The sequence below is a fragment of the Schistocerca serialis genome, chromosome 8 (assembly GCF_023864345.2).
Source record: "Schistocerca serialis cubense isolate TAMUIC-IGC-003099 chromosome 8, iqSchSeri2.2, whole genome shotgun sequence".
NCBI classification, from domain to species: domain Eukaryota; kingdom Metazoa; phylum Arthropoda; class Insecta; order Orthoptera; family Acrididae; genus Schistocerca; species Schistocerca serialis.
In genome coordinates this window covers 397,961,475-397,977,809 of record NC_064645.1, presented here as the reverse complement: position 1 = coordinate 397,977,809, position 16,335 = coordinate 397,961,475, and positions in this window count along the sequence as shown.

Sequence of the window (16,335 nt, the reverse complement as noted above, 5' to 3'; positions counted from 1 at the left end):
CACTTGCGGGTTTTCAGTGGCCCAAAATCGTACATTTTGTTTGTTAACCACACCGTCTAAATGAAAATGCGCCTCGTCTGAAAACCAAACGTTGTTAAGAGTTTTTTCCCTATCCTCCGCCCACTGAGCAAACAGTAGTTTCAGCTGCTTGTGTTCTTCAGTGAGCATCTGTGCACAGGTCATCTTGTATGCGTACATATGGAGGTCACTTTTAAGAATGCGTTGAACGGAGCGTTTGGATATTCCCAGTTGCACTGCTGCCTTTCTACACGACTTCCCGGGACTTCTCTGTACAAACTCGTACCACTTCAATATTCTCCGGCGAACAAACAGGCTTAGGCCGAGGTCGCTTTGCTTCCAATACTGTTCCTTCCTGTACAAATTTTTCGTACAACCTGTGGATGGTCTTCCTGCAAGGGACCCATCGTGTGTTAAACTGTTGTCGAGAACGCCTCTGAGTCACAACAAAGCTTTTCGTTTCAGGAAAAAGTAACAGAGTTGCCGATCGTTGCTGTATCGTCAGTCTTCCACTGTCAGCCATTGCTGCTTACTAGTCTCCTAGCGGCAGTATCGTGAATTACACGTCATTTCGTGACTCATTTGTTTTTCCAAGCTCTACTGGTGCTGCTGTAGAGATCCCAGCGGAATATCTAATGTGCGTCGTAAATTGTGAAACAAACAATTGGTAACACATTTCGTGCGCCACCCTGTATTTTATACAAGTATTATTGTGTTGTGGCAGCACAGAACCCAAAACACACTGACGGGAAAAATCGCAACACCGAAAAATAATTAATGTAGAATAATGAAAGTTTGCGAATACATTTGTCTAGGTAACATATTTGTGTGATTAACAATGCAAGATCACAAGCTACTGTAAGAATGACATAAGTTGGTATTTATAACCAGTACAACTACCAGAATGTTGAATGCAAGCATGGAAAGCATGCATTGTGTTTTGCAGATGCTGAATGTCACTTTGTGGGTTGGTGTTCCATACCTGTTTCACTTGGTCGATCCATACAGGTACGGTTAATGCTGTGTGTGGATGACGCTGGGGTTTTCGTCCAGTGATGTTCCATATGCCCGACTGGAGACAGATCTGGTGTTTGAGCAGGCCAAAGCAACATGTCTACACGCTGTAGAGCATGTTGGTTTATAACAGCAGTATGTGGACGAGCATTGCTGCGCTGGGAAACACCCCCTGGAATACCGTTCATGAATGGCAGTACAGCAGGTCGAATCACCAGACTGACGCACACATTGGAGTCAGAGTGCGTAGGGTATCCAGTGAGTGCTCCCACTGTCATAGGAAATACCATCCTAGACCATAGCTCCATGTGTAACTCCAATGAGTCTGGCATGCAGACAAGTTAGCTGCAGGCCCTAAACTGGTCTACTCCTAACCAACACGCAGCCACTACTGACGCCGAGGAGAACCAGCTTTCATCAGAAAAGACAACAGACCTCGACCCTTCCCTGCACTGACGATGGTTTGGGGTCAGTGGACCGCACGCTACAGGGCGTCTGGCTCGTACTTTTGTGTGACTGCTGCAATGGCTGCTGCTGTTGTTGTACGATGCAGCACAGCCATACGCTGTAGACGATGGCTACATTCCAAATCTTTCTGCAGTATCTCAGAAGGAACATCCAGCTTCTCGGATCCCTTCTACACGACCTTGCTCAGACTCGTTGAGGTATTGATAATAACGTCTCTGTCGCCATAAATGGATTCTTGACTATCATAAACTGACCACCAGCAATCTGAAAGGTAAGTAACTCTCACGACCGTTCAGCGTGTACTTAAAGCAAACCTGATTTGCTTCCTCATAGAGGCTGTACTAGTGCCACTCTTATACGACTGATCCGAAATTTGAATAGACATTATATTTCAGATGTAGAGAGACTATCTTTTGGTTATGCCACACAACTCCTTTCCGATGTTGAGATTTTTTGCGTCAGTGTAGTTTACTTCTGTAGGCCTTAAATTCGGCCTTAGCGGCGTTCATGGCAAGAGGCGGCACTACTCACATAGGAATTCGCTCTGTGAACTCACATACTACAGTGTCTATAGGATCTACCGTTACACACTTTGGCTCAGGGGGTTTACTGCAATTTATCCACTGCTCCACTCGATTCATTGAAGCACTATTTTTGCTCAAACAGTATCTTAACTCATGGTTCAAATGGCTGCTTAAACCTAACTAACCTAAGGACATGACACACATCCATACCCGAGGCAGGATTGGAACCTGCGACCGTTGCAGCCGCGCGGTTCCGGACTGAAGCTCGGTCACAGTGGCCGGCTTCTAAACTCATAGTAAGCAGCTATTACATATGGCTGCCGATGACACAGTCTTTCTGCAGAGATCGATAATATACAGAGCCGATCTTCTAAAGTCACAGCACTCGAATATTTTAAGTATATGCTTTTGTCCCATCAAGCTAATTCTAACTTGGCCTCATGGTACATATTAACTATTAACACTTTACAACCATAGACACTAACTTCAATCTGTGCATGAGATGGATCAAACCCATTGTTATCTTATTCTCTTCATAATGCATTATATTGCATAGATACTCTTACTTGTACCATCAATATTGAATCTGGTACCAAAGTGATATGGGTCTTCAACTTCATTCACCATGAGAAAGCCGTTGCCTGGTGATAGTCCCACACCTATTCATTTCTATCCATGTGCAGTAACGTTATCTGTGCTGGCGAACAGAAGTAAAATTGATGTCGGACTTGACTGCGATTGTGTGAACTGTGATAGCTGTTGCTGTGGCTGCTGCTACAGTGTGACCAATAGTATGTGCATGTCCTTGTCCAGTAGTTCTGCTGGTGCCGGTTCAGAGGCGTGTTGCAATGCTGGAACAATAACAAACAGTAAGTATATATTCGAATACGTATTTGTTAATGACAATGCTAATAACTGTATTATTATTAGGCACTTACTTTCAATTTCAGCATTCTTATTCATCTTGTATCTGGGGGCACTTGCTCGCCGTTGCAGCTGTCTCTGGCATTTCATAAGCCTCTCACTATGAATGTCGAATTAAGAGCCTCGGGCAGCTAGATGCATAATATAATAAAGGGAGGGGTGGGGAGAGCTCAATTGATATTTGTCTATCGAGTTTCCCACTATTTTATTGTGCTCCTGTTGACCGAGACGGATACGGACAGGTTTCCCGCAAATTCTCAAATTTTATGACAGGTGCCCACTATAGATTACTTGCACAATTTCAGAAGACTTGTCGGGGTTTAGCCTGGGTGACGTTGACCAATCCTTGGTGGTTCCCCAGGGTGGAGGAGAGTGCAGGTTGAGCATGAATATATATCAGGAAAAATATAACCAGACACCCTTGTTATTGTAGCCTGATACTCAAGATCACGATTATCTCAAATACCCACTGATATTTTCCTAACACCTTTCGGTTTATTCATTTTTAAGCGAGTTGTGAATCACTGAAGCATTGCAAAGACATACAGGTTCTCGACTGTTAACACATTATAGTCTATGGTATCTGTAGTCATACGTTGGGAGTATCGTTAGCTGACCAATCAAGTGAGTGTGCAACGGAGTGTGGTCGAAGCGTGCCACGCTGAACACTAGGCAAAGGCATTCTGCAGTCTAAATTCGACTTGGCGTTCTTTTCTGTTTCCTGCTGGTGAACTCCGTGGAACTTCCCTTGTCGAGGACGCCGTGTGTACTGAGGTCAGTTTATGTTCCGATAGTCATTTCCATGCTGCAAAACTACGAGTATCGTGGTGAAGTCGTAGCTACACTAGCGTAGTTCGGCGTAACATTCTGTTTACAACGCTTTCAAGACCACAAATGAACCTTCAGTTGTGTCCAGACTAATCCGTTGCTCAAAGAGAGATACGGTATTTTGCTTCATGCTCAAGGAACAGTACCGGTATTTCAGTTGTCCATCTATGAAATTGAAGTATGACTTTCGTTACCTTCTCACTATTTTAATATTGCTCCGAGTACTCTAGAGTATACGGAGTTTTCTTTTGTTCCGATTTTCATGTACTGGAGAATTGTACATCGCGTCGCCCATCACAGGACATCGTCCATCACAGGACATATGTAATATTTTTGTTGTCACAGCATATTGAGTCACTTATTAATAACGAGGAATTTCACTAAAAAATTTTCAATTTATTTTCGTTCCATAGTCATTCGTGAAATATACACGAGATCTGAACTGTTCACACGCGCTTTTATGTTTATACATGGAACAATACTTTACCTGAGAGCATGTTATCATGTACGTTGTAACTACAGTGCAACTGTTAGTTAAAAAGGAGAGCTGCCATCAACAAAAATGTTTTGAACTCTTTGCATCCATATTACAGCGTATGGTAAGTCAGTGTGTTCCAGACTTAGAGTAGTTCTAGACAACGTTTGACGTAACTATTAGTTTACATGTTGTCTTTGTGAATAGGCATTATGGTTAAAAAGTGAGGTTTCACATCCTCATTTTACGTGATCCGCCTATAAGGGAGGTCACGCTCATACTTATGAATCATACCAGAGCAGAATGAAAGCATTTCACACTTCCGAATATTTCAGTTAAACAGAGTTCACATTGCTTTTATAATAATCTCGGATCAAAATCTTGCTTGGAAGGAGAAAGATTGTCAGGGGACTTTACTGTAGTTACGTGTCTTATGTACACAACTTCGTTGAAGAAAAAGAATTAGTCTTTCAAAGTATAAACATGAAAATGGCTTACTGAATATATCCAATTTTCGTACGTACAGAGGAAAAAAATACAATAGGATGCGTGAAAAATAATCATGTAATTGTTGAGCAAAGAAATAATACTCTTCCGCTCTTTCATATCTCCCCTAAGAAAAATAATATCTATGCTCCGTTCGCGATCTGTAACGTCATATATCTGTGACTGGCTTTTTTGTGTTATCGGTTTTGGGAAGTAAACTGTATAGGACACGATTATAGGCGAGTTTCTACGTGGAAGCACTCTCAGAATTCCGTAAGTACACCTTTCGTATTTCCTAGCATCTGTAGAATACGAAACGCCAGAAAAGAGATGTTTTTATGTGTTTCCACTGTAGCGAAATTTTCATATAATTTAATACCTCACAATTAATGTCATCAAACACAATTAAATATAAAAACGTCAACAACTGCATATAAAACGTATGTAACCGTGTAAATTGCCTTCTGAAACGCATGCCTAGTAAAATAGTGTTAATAATGAAAAAAATTACAACATAGCATATTTTTATGTCCCCAAAACAGTAAAATACGAAGAGACATGAATGACCGTAAAATACAAGGCATCAATGAAATAACTTAAGTGAACTGCACCTCATCCAACAACTAAAGAAATAATAAACAAAGAATTTCGAGCATAAGAATAAAATAGAAGCACTTTTCATATGTGGAAACGTTTTATACACCATATGACATTTCGTTCTCGTTATTGGGATGCCCACTGGTGAAAGACAATATTTGTCTTATTACTATGGGCTTCTTCCAATTAAAGGCAAAAGTGTGGTTCAAACTTCGTTATAATAATAGACTACATTGCATTTAATATAAATGAATATAGCATACTGTATTTATGGGAATATAATGCGCACTTTTGTTGCATATGCGGTATTCAAAACTGTGGCGCACGTACGAATCGATACGACATCACGTTCGAGTACCAACTTGAATCTGTCGTTCAAAGGTAACATAATTGAAATATAGGCATAGTTCCTTACGTCACAATGTTGTAATTCTCAACTTCGTTATATTTTTGTTGGTCTATTATTGTGTAGTGTGTTTGTATCAGGCAGAAACGGAAGGCAAGCAGAGAAGAATATCATGCGATGCTACTCTGAAGTGTAAAGTAATTCTTTATGCTGAAAAATATATTAAGAGAAGAGTGGGACGAGAGTTCATTCCAACTGAGAGTGACGTTCGCTTATCGAAGAAACAGAAACTGTCATTATTGGCAACTACCGCTACTAGAAACAGATTTACCAGCCCTCACAAGGAAGACATCCTACAGGGTGCGGCAGCGTTCAGAGTAGGATATTAAGAACACATCAGGCAGTATCTGCAATTTATTTATTATCTCTTATGTCAATTAATAGTTAAAGGTATGCCATATACTAATGTTTAAGTCATTGTCCATTGCGTGGATTACTTTTTGAATATGGCTCCTGTCAAATGATGCCCCATCTGCACAACACATTCATCTAGGAGACGTTGGAAGGTTTCTATAACTCTGTGTAACGTATTCCCTGGGACTCTGCCGACGGCAGTTCTGATTCAATCCTTCGCCTCAGGAATGGTGGCCAGAATTTGCATGGATTTCTTGCGACTGACATTTCCCGGTAGAGTAATTTCCCTTTTTGGTGACATTTCCTGGCCGCCTCGCTCAACTGACCATTCACGTGCAGACTTTTTCCTTTGGGGCTACCTGAAGCAAGAAGTGTTCCGAACACGTTTTGCCACCATTCCTGAGTTGAAGGATCGCATTAGATTTGCCGTCAGCAATATCCCAGCGAATACGTTACGTAGAGTTATGGAAAACTTCCAACGCCGTTTAGATGAATGTGTTGTGCAGAGGGGGCATCATTTGACAGAAGTCATATTCAAATAGTAATCCACGCAATGGACAATGACTTACACATTAGCAAATGGCATACCTTTAACTATTAATTGACATAAGAGGCAATAAATAAATTGCAATTACTGCCTGATAGTATGTTTTTAATATCCTACAATGAATGCTGCCACACCCTGTATAACACTTACGTGTCGTGAAATACGCTAATGTTATCCTCTGAGAGTATTTCAAAATTCGACCGTGCATGTGTCATATGAGAAAGGGTATCGGACTATAATTTCGAATTTTTTGAAGTTAACAGTCAAACCAAAGGGCCCTTGGGAGTTAACAGAGGTGGTAAAATTATAAGTAAACGAAAAAAATGAACGGTCGCCTGCCTAATTAGGCACATTAATTTGGGTATATATTTTTGAGAAAATATGGATATTAGTTATTGAAGTTACTTCTGTTGAGATTTCTCTTTCAATAGCAAACAGGATGCAAACCGACACTGTGCACTCTGTACTGTGTGTAGTAGCAGTTGCCAATAACACACACACACCAGTAAATTATGGGAAGCAAAATTGCACCGAACTCATACTAGTGACGGCCAAAGCCAAGAGCATTACTTAATCAAAATATTGAAACATCACTGCATGAAGTGCAGAACTAATTTTGGACATGAGGAGCTTCTATCTTGACTGATATGAATTACACAAATAGAGATAAATAATATCTTAAATATACTGTTTAAGCTCCTCTGCATAAAGGAATTTTCCTTAGTAAGAGCAATAGTTCATTTTTTTCTTAAGGCTACAGGGTACTTTTCCGGCTCAATATTATGTAAAAATCAACACCTATTTCTTTCAGGCACTGTTTATAATGTATGTTTTACACATTTTTTTATATCAGGTAATGTAGCACACTTTCTAAACAAATTAGAAGTATTTTGAATATATTTGAACCTGCTTAGTGTTATTAAAAAAATTACAAGGAAATTGATGCATTTATTCCAAAATTCTTCCTCAATTTGAGATACCATTCAATCCAATGTTACATATTTGAAAGAGACCTAATTTTTATCAGATATGCATGACATGATGGCTGAGGTACTAGACCTATTGAATTCCACCTGTTATGTATGTTACAAGTATAAAAAATATCACATCTTACATTTCAATTTTTATAATTATTTCCTAATAAAAATGTTATTTTTCTATAATTTAGTTTATTCTGCAATAACGCTTAGGTCTAAGACCTAAGTGTGGACTATTGCAAGCAACAGAAAGAATTAAAGCAATGTTTTGTAAACTTTAGGAAATATTTGTACCTGAATTCTGAAAAATACAACTTATGGGAAATTGTGAATGAAGATATAGGTCCAATTAAACTGTGCCTCAGAACATTCCTGACGCATAGTCTTCATCCTGCAGCGTTTCTTTATCTTCAAGTTCCCTCTTGGTATTCGTTTTAACACTTCTTGCTTCTTTGGTAACTTGAAGAGCGAATCTTTCAGCTTCATGCACCCATTCTCTGTCTCACGCAAGCAATTGATCTTCCATTTTAGAAGCACATTTTATGCCTAAAGTTCTCAGAACTTCGAACCTGCCTATCACTCCATCATTGAAACATATCACTGCATCTAGTATACCAACTTTGAATGTATTTAGTCTCACAAAAACATTCTTGGGTAATATTTCCCACATGCAATGGTTGAAACGTTCATTTGTATTCTAGTGCCCCCATGAAGACATTTACTAAGCAAAACAGGGTCACTTAGATGTCCAAAAATTGGTTTTGCTTCATTCACAACAGGCTAAGGAAGATAATGCTTCTGATGATACGCTCAGCCATTTTCTTTTGCTTTTTGGTAACTACACCAAGAATCTGCTCCTTTAGGGCAAAGTCTGTGAACAGGTTGGTCATCTGTGGACAACGTATGAAAGTAGGTAGCCCATACTGCTTTTGTCATTGCTGTAAACCATTCTGAGGTGCAGTTCGTCTAATGGCCAGTCCATAGTAACTCTGAAGAAGGTCTATTTCAGTTTCTATCAAATTACCTCGGCCAGATAGAGATTTTCCATCAGATAGCAACTATCCTTTCATTTCTGTTCGTAGCTTCCTCAATCTAGCACCCATCCTCTTTTGCACAACACTCCAATTTTGTTACCAAGGTATCACCGCAATCATTAAACTCATTCATTTTATTGAAGGCTTTAGAGTCCCCCATCGCCGAGTACTTCGTATATCTAACGTTATAAACGGGCACCGACCTCTGAAATATTTGTAGACCTCCATCACCCCCCGTACCTCCACTGTAACCATCATAATTCTTAGAACACTGATGTTCAATATGTCCTTGGTGTTAACATGGCAGGTGTGGCAGTACTTAGATAAGCACTCAACATCAACAACTTTTCCATTCTCCATAGAAGTAGCACTTACAACACCATTCAACGAATGATGTCCTCGACGTTGCCATGTGCCATCAAGTGCAACAGCTGTGTCTCCGGTTCCACTAATATTTACAGTGTCTTCTACTGCACATTTCATAGATGCTTTAGACACAACCGTCAAGACACCTTAGAGTATTTTTATGTACTTGCTGAACCTACTGGGATGACAAGAAAGGTCCATGAAACCACAAAACGTTTGAGCAGCCTTTTCCTTTTTCCTATTGCATGCTTGCATATGCTAATTTCAAATTCACATCATATGAAATATGCACAACGTTTGAAGTTATTTATTGCAGGATCTACACTGAACCAATAACTGTGAAGCTAAACCCTTCCTGCTACTTTATTATTCAGTTATTTCCAGACAGCCTACACCATCACATTGTTTACATTTCACGACTTCCTTTATCAAAGAAGATAAGATGCCCACATCAACAACAACAAATCCACTACAAACAGCGTCATTGTTCACACAAAAATTTGAATCACCAGGAGGCGTGCCATGTGGAAGTTTCTTGCCTGAAGAACTGATACATAGATTATTTTTAACAGTGTGGCTTGCCTTGTTTGTGAACTGGCTACCACGGAATATCCTTTTATTGAATTTCTTGATGCGTAGTATGGTTCGTATTTATTGTACACTAAAGAATATGTACTTCCACAAATATATGTAGCACTTGGGCGACAAATTTTCAGTAACACGTGAACAAACTGCTTCAGCGAAACAAACGTAAATACTAGCAAAGATAATCATTTACAGACACTAGAAACCTGCACTGTTACCAACATACACAATGCATAATATGTATACTCGGTGGAAACAGACCAGAACAGTTTTTTTTTTCGAAATAATACTCGTTTCTGTAACAGAAATAAAGGGGGCGTGGCAGGATACGTGACCATACCTTTAAAATTTGATATATATATAGGTCATATTTCATTGGAAACCCCATAACGTATATATCAATGTAATCAGGAAATACTATAGAATTTAACAAAGACATAAAAAATTTCGTTTTTCCACCATTTATAAGTACCCGGTATCCTTAGTAGGAGGGCAATATGATGGGTACCCACAAACTGGTATAGTTTCACTAGCCAAGTTTCTTTGATTATTGCAAAAGTAAAACTGACTCTAAAAGCTAATCATTCAAGTAAATTACTTTGCAAAGGTAATAAAATGCAATGGTGGGCAAAATTAACTTAAAAAGGAACCATTCATGATGGGTACCAAACTGCACTATCTTTTAAATTGTGCATAACTTCACTTCTAATTGTACTACCGCAAATCGATACATTAAAGATTTATATATACTTGTACTTTAACCACCTATGATTTAGGTATTCTGGGCAATAATATAGATACAATGTTGTTCTGTAATCCAACAAAACTATGTTTTATAATAAACTAAGGGTACTTTAGCAGAAGCCTATCCAACTTCACTTTTGTGGTTTTAGGTTATAAATAATTGAGGTTCTCACTTTCCTATTGATTGATCTTTAAATTTTTGTAGTTAAACTTCCTACGTTAACAATATCACTTGGTTTAGTCCGTAAACAAAGCATCCAAATTTTACTCTAACTTTTGCTACTCCTTTTACTTTGGACAGAAAATCACTTTTAAACACATGAATGCCAGAATTGTTCATTTAAATGAGGATACTCGATTTTAGTAGCATTTAGGCGAGGGCCCTAAGTAGGTTCGTGACCAGGATTGAAGTTATGGTTTCGAACACGAATTGACATTTGATGTTATTATTACTGAAACAACACACAAATTAATTGATCTATGCCGGTATACATTGTGTAAGTGGATGTATGAATTCTGTGAAACACTGGCGAACATTAGTGGCAGGCGAGATGGCGGCTAACTGTACTCACGGTTCTTGATGTGCGAATGCTCTTTAAAATACCTTCCTGGCGTCGATTTTTAACATATTAGAGCCATTCCATTATTCCGTGAATACCAAATAATAGTTAGATCCACATCTGAGGCAGATCCCTTCTAATGCGGCATCCAATTGCCTCTCTTAGCGCCGTCGAGGAATGCCGTGAAAAGGCTAACCACGCACTAAGTGCCGTTCACACAAATGAGCCGCTCAGTTCGACCGCCAAACCCACCTTTTACATCGCGCCATGCCGCTTCCGTTGCGGAGGGACTTCCTTGTAGCATTTACGTGTTACAAATACAATTGCCCTAAGCATCAACCAGCTTTTAACAAATATACTTCTTTCATAAAAAATATTCATACTATAATAATTTAAAATTTCAACATATTATTTTGCTTTTTATTTCATACACACTTTACGAAACTCTACGTTTCAGGCCATACATAGAGTGCACATTTCATAAATTGCAGATACACAGTTACTTAAAATACTCTTAATCGATATAAGTGTTACAATCCTGACTTTTAAATAAAAGAATAATGATGAGGAATGACTGCAATTTACGCTATGATTTTTTGCATTTCATATAAGTAATCAAGTTAGGCGTTCCTTTTTAATAATGACTGTATCACTTAGCAATTGGTTACTTGGAAATTGTTGTGGTTGTAACAATTCATGTATATAACCATCGTTGCGTGAAACACACTTAGCCTGTCAGTGACGCGCCTGGTGGCCGAGCGGTTCTAGGTGCTACGGTCTGGAACCGCGCGACCGCTACGGAGGCAGGTTCGAATCCTGCCTCGGGCATGGATGTGTGTGATGTCCTTAGGTTGGTTAGGTTTAAGTAGTTCTAAGTTCTAGGGGACTGATGACCTGAGATGTTAAGTCCCATAGTGCTCAAGAGCCATTTCTGAGTGACACGCCAACAAACTCTTTTCTATGATTCCAATTTTTTAAACTGTGGTGCGCGTTACATTCGATTGCGCATTAGATTCGCGTGGATACGGTACTTACGACTCTCAATCGCTGTATAACGACCAGCAAAAATGGGACGAGAATAGCCAATAGAGCAACATATCAGCTAGCAACAGAAACAGATTAAAGAGTCACCAAAATACATCAGTGGTCCAACTTAGCCAGCTTCATCTTCTTTAAATACATTTTTAAAATAAGTTTCTCCAGCTTCACTTGATTTCTGTAACATTTGTTGCTTTATGTTCGTTTTTATAGATACTTTCTTAACTAAGTAATAATTTTGCATGCACAGTAAAGGTTTTCACATTCATACAAGTCACTTCATATCCCATTCCCGTCTTCGTTGAAAGTTCTAAGTTTGTGGCTCTATTTCTGCCTGTGATGTGCTGAGAATTGTAGAATTAGTCGCTACTGTGTGGGGAAACAGTCTTATCACTGTTGAGAAGTGCCGCACTGAGGACATAACGAGATAGGTCCCCGAAAATTGCGTAAGGACAGAGAGGGCGTAAAAACAGGCCGCAAGAAAAACGAGATACAAAGTAGTTTAAGATATCGTTGGGATAGGTGGGTGGATTCTCTTAGTCCTTGTGTTCCTGTATGTTGCTTACGGCAAAAGGCCGTTCCCTCGGGCCGCCAATGTTAACGCACACTGTGGGCTCAGTGGTATAATTAGAGTTAGATTTTCTCCAAGTAGTTTCATAAAAAGACGACTGCCGTTGCTAAAGTGTTTTAGCAGGAAAAGTGCACTTGGTGCACATAGCTGCCGCCAAACAACTCTCTCTTTGTTGCTCGGCAATGGAGTTCTTCCAACTACCTCGCAACGGCATTGTAGGGTCACAAAGGTCAGAATCCACAGGCGTCTTGAAGAAACAAAAATGTAAGGTATTCTTTTCGTTAGTCGCTACGTATACCCTCTTCTGTAAAAGCCCTTCTGCAAATAAATATGAAGACTGCTACTCTTGACGTGCATGAGATATCGTAGGCAATTCTCTGGGTTATTGGCCGCTGGCGCGCTGTTGCCGCAGGGTATAACAAAAAGTCTGGACTGTTGTAGCGACTGTATGACTGAGCAATCTGTCTCGCATCAGCTTGTCTACTCGAAATTTACAGCTCTTAATATTTTCTACTGGAAAACATTTATCATGTACCATCAGAGAACAAAGCAATCTAAAAATTTTAATAATTTCGTTGCCAAACATAATTTTAAAAAAGATGGCTCTCGTTTGAGTAATTTTGATTATAAAAACATTAATTTTGGGGAGAATAGGTTTTCATGATTCTGGCAAGCGACTTGGTGGTTAATGTACGTTCTGGCTGATAGATGGCTCCAGTATAGACCCGCGCAAATCAGACTGCTTGCATATTGCTATATCTGTGTCCTGAGAAAGCACGGCCGATAGTTTGCAATAAACGCTTTAAGTATAAAAATATTAATCTTGTAGAAAATGGGTCTTCGTGATTCTGGGAAGCGACTTTGCGGTTAATGTGCGTCTTGGCTGACAGATGGCTCCACTATAGACCGCGCAAATCAAACTGCTCGCACACTGCTGTATCTGCGTCCTCAGAAAGCACGATCGATTACTTGCGATAAACGCGGATTTTCGTGATTCTGGCAAGCGACTTCGCGGTTAATGGGCATCGTGGCTGATAGGTGGCTCCACTGTAGACGCTCGCAAATAAAATTGCTCGCATACTGCTGTATCTATGTCCTCAGAAAGCACGGTAGACTGTTTGCGATAAACGCTGCCAAATGTTTCAACTGTAGCTGATGAAGAGTCGCCCGCGAGTAGTAACATGGTCGTGGCCTCTGAAGCCATACATGGAATAAAACCGGCTGGCTTGCCAGCGTGAACTCGCTTCGTATCGTGCTGTGCTCTAGTTTTTACTTCGTTAACGCTGTGCGTATTTGGCTGGCCTGCTTATCGAATCTCACAAATTATACATCTCTTTGGATTGAGACCACCCGAACTGTGGCGCAGTTCTGTGGCCATGGACTATCTGGATTCTTCTCTCGGTCTGTGTCTAACAGTTTCACGACGATATGGCGCGGACCCACTTTGTGGACACTCAGGTGCTAATTCTGTGGCTATTCTTACTGTTGCATTTTAGAAGATGTAGCTAAGTATTGTTTCTGACACACGTTGTTTTAACCATGAAATACTTATGTAAGAAACGTCAATATACACTTTATGAAATACGATTTCCAATAAATGAACATATTAATATTTTAAGAAGTGTGCCATTAGCAATGTCCGAGTGAAAGTTAGGAACAGTTCTGTTTCTGCAATGTCTATGTGATCAAACTGGGCTAAGGGTTAGAAACACTTCCATCCTTAGGGCGTCTACAAGACGGCACGATACACTTCATATTACAAAATGTTTTGATAGTAAAATACGAGAGCATTCTTTTATGGTCACACAGCCGCGAACTTTCAAAATATTTCAGTAAAAGATAAGACGGAAAAGTTACTATAACTAAGCCTATGCCTTACTCCCACTACAAAGTTTATCTCTGCACATTAATACTACTCATAATTCTTCCTTTACAGTGGCAGTAGGAATTTTATATGCCTATCAGCCTGACAAAGTTATCCAATGAACAGTTTCTCTTGACATTAGTATTCCATCTCATCACATATTATATTCAGACGAATTAGTTGTTTAGTAAGCGAATTACTGACACATCCTCAAAATTTCTTCCGAGTGCGTGTTCTTTACTCCTTTACTTTCTAGATGAGAACTTTGGTGTAAATTCTATTCTCGCAAAGGGGGCAGCGGAGGGATAGCCTTGTCCTTCTTTTCGCCGTATGAGGACCAAAATAATATAGATCAGCTTCTTCTCTTCTAGTTTTCACTGTTGTCCAGTACTGTTTCATTTTCTAATTTTGTAAGCTCCTTGTGTCTTCTGCCCACAACATTTTTGTTACAGGTCTAATTCTGTTCTGTAGCCGTATGGCAGCCTGAATATTTCTATTAGAAGGCTATGAAGTTGCGAATCTCTGTTTCCTGTATTCCCGTTTCTCCCAAATTCTTTAGTACATGTTATATCCAGCGTCAAGTGACTACTCATCGAGGGGCACGACAAGCTGTTTGCCCCCCTCCCACCCCCCCACCCCCAGCGCTCTGAAACAAATAAATAAAATAAAATAAAATAAATTCGCTGTCCGAAATCGCTTTCTGCCCCTCCAAACAGGCACGTCATTGTAGTGATGCGACCTAAGAACCTTGTTAGACAGCCCCCTGAGTATAGTACAATGATACCAAGCTAGTGATGCCCTTTTACAAGATTTGTGTCCGTAATCATACAAATAATGGATTTAAAGCAACTGGTGTATACCGTTCGTATCCAAAATACAACATTATCTTATGCTGGAGAGTATAGACTCGAAAGCAGTACTTGAACAGAAATTTGTTAAACATCTGCATTTAGATTTAAACGATTATTTTGCAATTCGCAGTTAAGTTCCTAGTAGATAATGCATGGACCCACCTTCAACGTATTTCACTGCCGCATCACACTCGATCAGTGGGCGAGAAGAACGAAAACTTAATTCGTTATCTGTGAGCTCTGATTTCTCTTATTACAATGATTATTTCTCCACATGTATATTTTCACTCTCTACGGAGAAAGTTAGGGACTGAAATTTCGTGTGAAGGTCCTGTCGCAGCGAGAGGCGCTTTGTTTTAATGACTGCCAACCCAGTTCGTGTATTATACACGTGGCAATCCCTCCCCTATTTCGCGATAGTACAAAAGAGCTGCCCTTCTTTGAACTTTTCCGATGTCGTCTGTTAATCCCAGCTGGCACAGATTCCACATCGACTGCAATACTCCAGAAAAGGGCGGGAAAGCGTAGTGTAAGCAGTCTTTTTAGTAGACCAGTTGCTTCTTCTAACTGTTCTGATTATAACTCACAGTCTTTGGCTTGCTTTCCCCACGACGTTACCTATGTGATCGGTCCACTTTAAGTATCGTTATTGTAATCCCTAAGTATTTAGTTGGATTTTACGTTTGTGTGATTTATCGTGTAGCAGAAATTTAGCGGATTCCTTTTACAACTCATGTGGACGACTTCACACTTTTCATTATTTAGAGTCAAGTGCCACTTGGCGCACTGTACAGATACCTTGCTAACTCATTTTGCAATCGATTTTGCTCATCTGATGACTTCACTAGATGGTAAATAACAGCATCTGCAAAGAATCTCACAGTGTAACTCAGATAGTCTCCTAAATCGTTTACTTAGATCTGGAACAGCAAACGGCCCGTAACACTTTATTGGGGAACGTTAGATATTACTTCTGTTTTACTCGATGACTTTCCATCAGTTACTACGAACTGCGAACTTCTGACAGAAAGTCACGAAATCATATGCAAAACTGAGACGATACCCCATAGGCACGCAATTTGATTAAAGTCGCTTGTGAGAAAC